Genomic DNA, 5,569 nt, shown 5'->3' with positions numbered 1-5,569 from the left:
TACAAAAAATGGAGGGAGTATGAGCTAACTGAGTTCAGTCAACAATGACCACATCAATTGTTAATTATGAGCTAGCTGAGTTCAGTAAACAATGACCACAACAATTGTTAATTATGAGCTAATTGGATTCAGTAAACAATTGAGTAAGCACTGACCACAGTGCAACACAGGAATAAACAAAGACCTAGCACTAACCAAAGCTAAACAACTAATTAAGCACTGACCAGATCCATTAAACAACTAGTTAAACAATGTTGTCCAACCATTAAACATAGCAAATGAGCATACCCAAGAGGAACACTATTTATGAATCGTACCTTCTCAGCACAGCCAAGAAACCTCCTGCCCGTGTGCATCCCTTTAAAAGCAACTAAGCGCTCTGCCGGTTGGCCGTGTTTGCACAACACACTGACATCTGCATCAATGCGCAAAAATTCGGGTCGTGCATGGTAGCAGGAAGCTGTGGGAGCAAACAAACAAAGCCCTAGTTTCAGATCGAGCTCATTCACTAAATCCTCAATTCACTAACCCTAACCCTAGCTATCTAAAGAACTGACCTTGATAATGCCATCACAGGAGGAGGTGACGTTCACCACTGATTCCTCACTGCTCTCGCCGTCATTCCACAACACCATGGCGCGGCGGAGCAGCAGAACGACGACCGGCGTTGGGGGGGGGAGAAGAATAGAGAGTGAGAAGAACAGAGAGTGAGGAGCCAGATGCGAGAGAGTGAGGCAACGAGCTGTTTTGACCGAGACGGCGCGTCCATTACCACTGTAGCACCGTCAGACGGCGTGAGCTCGTGGGCGTTACGCCACGTCCTCAAAATCGGGCCCCACCTGTCATAATAGAGGTTAAAATGCCCGAACAGACGGTTAGGTGTTTTCTGCAAATAATTAAGACCAAAATCAGTATTTTCTGACACAAAATCATAGTCTTTTCTGCAACCCTAGGCTTCAATGTGGTGGTTTTCTACAATTCACTCTATTTTCTAACACGTTATCAACACGCTCTAACCGAGAGCAAATACAACAACGACCGAAAGTGATGTCGATTTGGCGGCCAAACATACAGACGCCGACGCGCAGGGAATCACGGTGGCGTGTCACACTGTCCAGGGAATAGACGAACATGCACGCCTCCGGCCTCCGTCTAGGTGCGAATTATCGAATACATAATTGGTGCCAAGGACTGACATCGATCGAGAGGGTAGACAAATTCACAACAGTTCAGCCTCTTCACTTCAGTAGGTTATGATAGTGACATCATGGACAGAATTGTACATTACAAAATCAACCCAATCACACAAAAAAAACTTTCTAAATTGCAAGATTCCATGGTGATAGAAACTTTAGAATAAGTTTACAAAGACGAGGATTAATGACAACCTAACGTAAAAATAGCTTTCTAGGATAATACAAACTTGAAATTCAACACAACATAACTAATCATAGATACATAGTTCGTCAAACTACAGTAACACACATAAATAGCTCATGTAGTGTCACAATGTTTCAGGATTGTACAAATTTAATACTGTAAGAAATTTCAAACACCACTACTAATCAAAACACAAAATGGGATAAGTTGATAGGCAGGATTTCTCATATACTCCCTCCGTTCCAAATTACTCGTCGCAGAAATAGATGTATCTAGAACTAAAATACATCTAGATACATCCATACCTGCAACAAATAATTCAAAACGGAGGGAGTAGTATATATATAAAGAAAAGAACATAGATAGCTCATTTAATGTCATAAGTTTTCAGGATAACACAAAATTAAGAAACTGCAAAGCAAGCAGAAATGGGATAAGGCGATATGCAAGAGCAACTCGTCATTCGTCAATGGACCAAACCAACTGTTTTCAGCACTCTACTGAGAATGGGTCAACTGAATCCAAATCTCGGACATGTTTGATATCCTTGGGCCTGCGGACACATTTACGAGTTGTAAAATGAATCCGAGCACCTATTGAAGCCCTTTTCTCCAGCTGAAGCTCTGTACGTTGTTCTGCCAAGAACTCCTGATTGTAATGTTCAGAAAGAACCTCGAGTATCAACAGCTCTACCATTCTGGCATTCAATACAAAGAAAGTAACAAAGTTAACTTGGGACTTGATGCCACGAGTCCAACACTATTTTCTTCAGACGGATATCAAGACATTGGATCAGATCCGGGTGTTTGCGACCCCACAAATTGCTTGGCCTTGACATACTTGCCTAAAAGTAACATATTGAAATAAGTAAACCAATCATTTGAGGACAGAAGAAGATCAAAAGTGTTTGAACATTCAATGAATGGAGAATCATCACCTTAATCTGAATGTACAACATCTCCAAGCATGGAAAGCATGTCATCAACTGAATAACCGTATCCAAACATAGTGTTTTCATTTGGACAGCTAAAGTCTTTACTGTGCGGATCACCATTGCCAGCTTGTCAACGTGCAATCCCTTCACCAAGCATGAAAGGCAAGATTATTAGCCCATTTACAGTCCCATTTTTTTGCAGGAGCCCATTCATAAGTCAAGTGATAAATATTTTTTTAACAAACAAAATTAAATTTGAAAAGCCTCAAAATTAATGGTACCTGAATAATTGTGGAGCCAAACACGAGTTTGCTGTAGGGATTATCTTGAAACCAGTAATCACCATCAGAAAGGTAGCCTATTGTCTCCAGTTGAGGCGCTGAAACTACAGATATATGCAGACCAGTGCCGTAATGAAGACGGAGCAACTTCTCAAGACTAGGGGCATTCTCGACGATGAGTTCCTCTAAATGGACACGATTTGGGTAAACACTATTGTCATTATCAACACCAATGCTCCTAAGGGTGCCGTCGGGGAGGTTGCACTTTTTGATGGTGGCAACACGGAGGGTGGGCGCGAAGCGGAAGGTATAGGACGGCAGCGGTGCCTCCGTTGAGTAATATCCAAGCTGGAGCTCCTGCAGGTTGTCAAGAGCGCCGGACCGGAGCCAGGAATCCATAGTATTGGTAGCAACTTCGAGGCCGAAGTGGTCACCCTCCATGCGGAGGCGACGACCGGGACCCGAGTGGGAAGAAAGGATGCGCGATACGACACCAGCAGCATGCTCGCCAATGCCATGATCACTGTAACGGGCTAGTAGGTCAGCGCAGTCGAGGTTGAGTGGGGCGGATAGCCAGAGGTGGCGCCACTTGGAAGCGAGAATTTGGGTGCGGGCGCCTTCGTCGGCGGGGAGGAGGGAGATGATGTCGCCGAGGACGGCGTCGGGGAGGCTGCTGATGCGGTCGACGCGTCCTTCATCTTCTTCGCCCATTCCGGGATCGGGCGCTTCCGCCTCCACCGGCTCCGGGGCCTCGTCGGTGGTCTCGACCCCGGCTGGTTTCGGCTTTGGGGTTGGGGATTAGGAGCCGCCCTCCTCCATCTCCTTTGTTCTTTGGTGGTGTGGAAGATCGACTTTGTGAGAACGGCGAAGGAGAAGGTTTGATTAGGCAGAGCAGAGCAACCGTAATATAACACGGAGTACTGGTAGTGGTAGTGGTTCAGGAATTCAAAAGGCTTGCTTGCACAAATGGCTGTAAATGCTGCGGCGGTGGCACACTACTCAAACTGGTAACTGCTCGGCGTGGATGAACTATACGCATGCGTTCCTCGGGAACTTAAGCGCTTAATTAACTCGATCGCCCGTTGAAAGCCATTCGTTTACACACTACACCCTCCGTTCCCATGAATAAGATGTGCACGCCTCTAAAATTCAACTTTGACCATAAATTACTTTAAAGATATACATTTTTGTGACTTCAAAATTATACCACCGAAAACTTCTTTTCAATATACCCAAAAAACTTCTTTTTAATATATTTCTATTACAAATAAATCACATTTATGTGTTCTAATTTATGACCAAAGTTGCATTTCATAATGCGTGCATGCCTTATCCTATGTATACTCCCCCCACTCGTGAATAAGTGTACGCCTATTTTTTGTCTTAAGTCAAAGTTTTAAAATTTTGATCAACTTTCTAAGAAAAAGTAGCAACATTCACTAAATTAGTAGCACTAATTATGTTTTGAAATGTACTTTGATAATATACCAATTTGATGTCATATGTGTTACTATTAGGCTGGTTGTAATGGGGAGTATCATATACTAGTATCATGCATATGATACCAGTCTATGATACTACATCCCTAATGCATAGTATTATATGTTGATATCATAGAGGACTACATTTATTACTATGCGTGACACAAAGTAGCACATCATTTAATATGATACGGTATCATGATATGATACTTAAACCTCTCTTTCTTCATTTAATTCTATGCCACCTCATCAAAATTGCTTAGTTGGCATGCATGATACTACCTATGATACTTCCATTACGGGCAGCCTTATTTTTATTAAGTTGACTTAAAACAAAAGTTAGATTTACACTTATTCACACACGAAGGGAATACCTAAAAAGTTCATCCCACTACCTTATTTATTTATCTCAACATGAACACATGTCATATCATCACATATGCCACCTCGTCAGCTTCACTACATTTATTTCTTTTAACATGCATGCATGAAAATGCTACCTATACTAATTTACTCAACATGCACATATCCTACTTTATCAACTCCAATACTCCCTCCGTCTAGGTGAATAAGTCACCTTAGACTAGTCATAGTGGGAGTAATTTAGGAAGTAACATAGCGCACCTCGAGAATTTTTTGCTTATGTGGCAAGTAGTTAATGAGAAGTAGTAACATAATATGTTACTGTAACATATCGTTTTCCAAAACAACATGAGTCTACAAGCTATTGAATGAGGTCACATATGAAACTAGTACTATGTTACTTTGCACTATGAAGGTAGTAACTTAGACTAGTGTCATATGCATGACACTAGTCTAAGTTACTCCCCACTATGACCAGCCTTACGAAAACGAAATAGTCCCAAAACACATAGGCACGGTGCATTAACTCTCACGTTGTTTTTTTTTCTGACATAAATAAATGAATAAACCAATAAGAGATGTGTGGCGTGTATGCTTTTAATAACTTGAGACTATCAAAGATGACATGCAGTGGTCAATTCGTTGCATGCAATGATATTAATTAGCAAATAAACATTTATTTCTCTTGTTTTCCTCTCCATCTTGGTCGCGGTGCACAACCTAAGATGACTTACTCACCTAGACAGAGGGAGTAGTACTTTTATTTCTCTCAACATGCATTAGAGATACTACTTAATATTTATTTTATAATTATATATAATAAATACAAAAAATAAGTATTTCTAATCTTTAGTCTCATATTAAATTCAGGACAACCAAATCTCATCAAAACAATAATACTCACAACTAATTTCATTCATGTTCCCGCCGCAACATGCGGGTTGTCATCTAGTTCATTGGAATGAGGGAGTACTAGTACTATACATAGGGCAAAGCCACCATCATCATGGACACACAAGAGTAACATGAAAAAAAAACTTCAACTACACTCCAACTCTTTGTGGTTCCCCCCATCTCTTGGTAGCGTAGTAGCCACCGAGATGAGGGGGGCTGGTGGATATAGAGGCAAG

At 41.6% G+C, this 5,569-nt stretch overlaps 1 pseudogene; it reads right to left on the bottom strand.

Moving 5' to 3' along the window:
- Positions 1–1,869: 1,869 nt before the first annotated feature.
- Positions 1,870–3,414, bottom strand: LOC125555504 (annotated as a pseudogene).
- Positions 3,415–5,569: the final 2,155 nt, after the last annotated feature.

This window comes from Triticum urartu, chromosome 5 (assembly GCF_003073215.2).
Source record: "Triticum urartu cultivar G1812 chromosome 5, Tu2.1, whole genome shotgun sequence".
Taxonomy (NCBI): Eukaryota; Viridiplantae; Streptophyta; class Magnoliopsida; order Poales; family Poaceae; genus Triticum; species Triticum urartu.
This window is presented reverse-complemented; position numbering and strand designations above follow the sequence as displayed.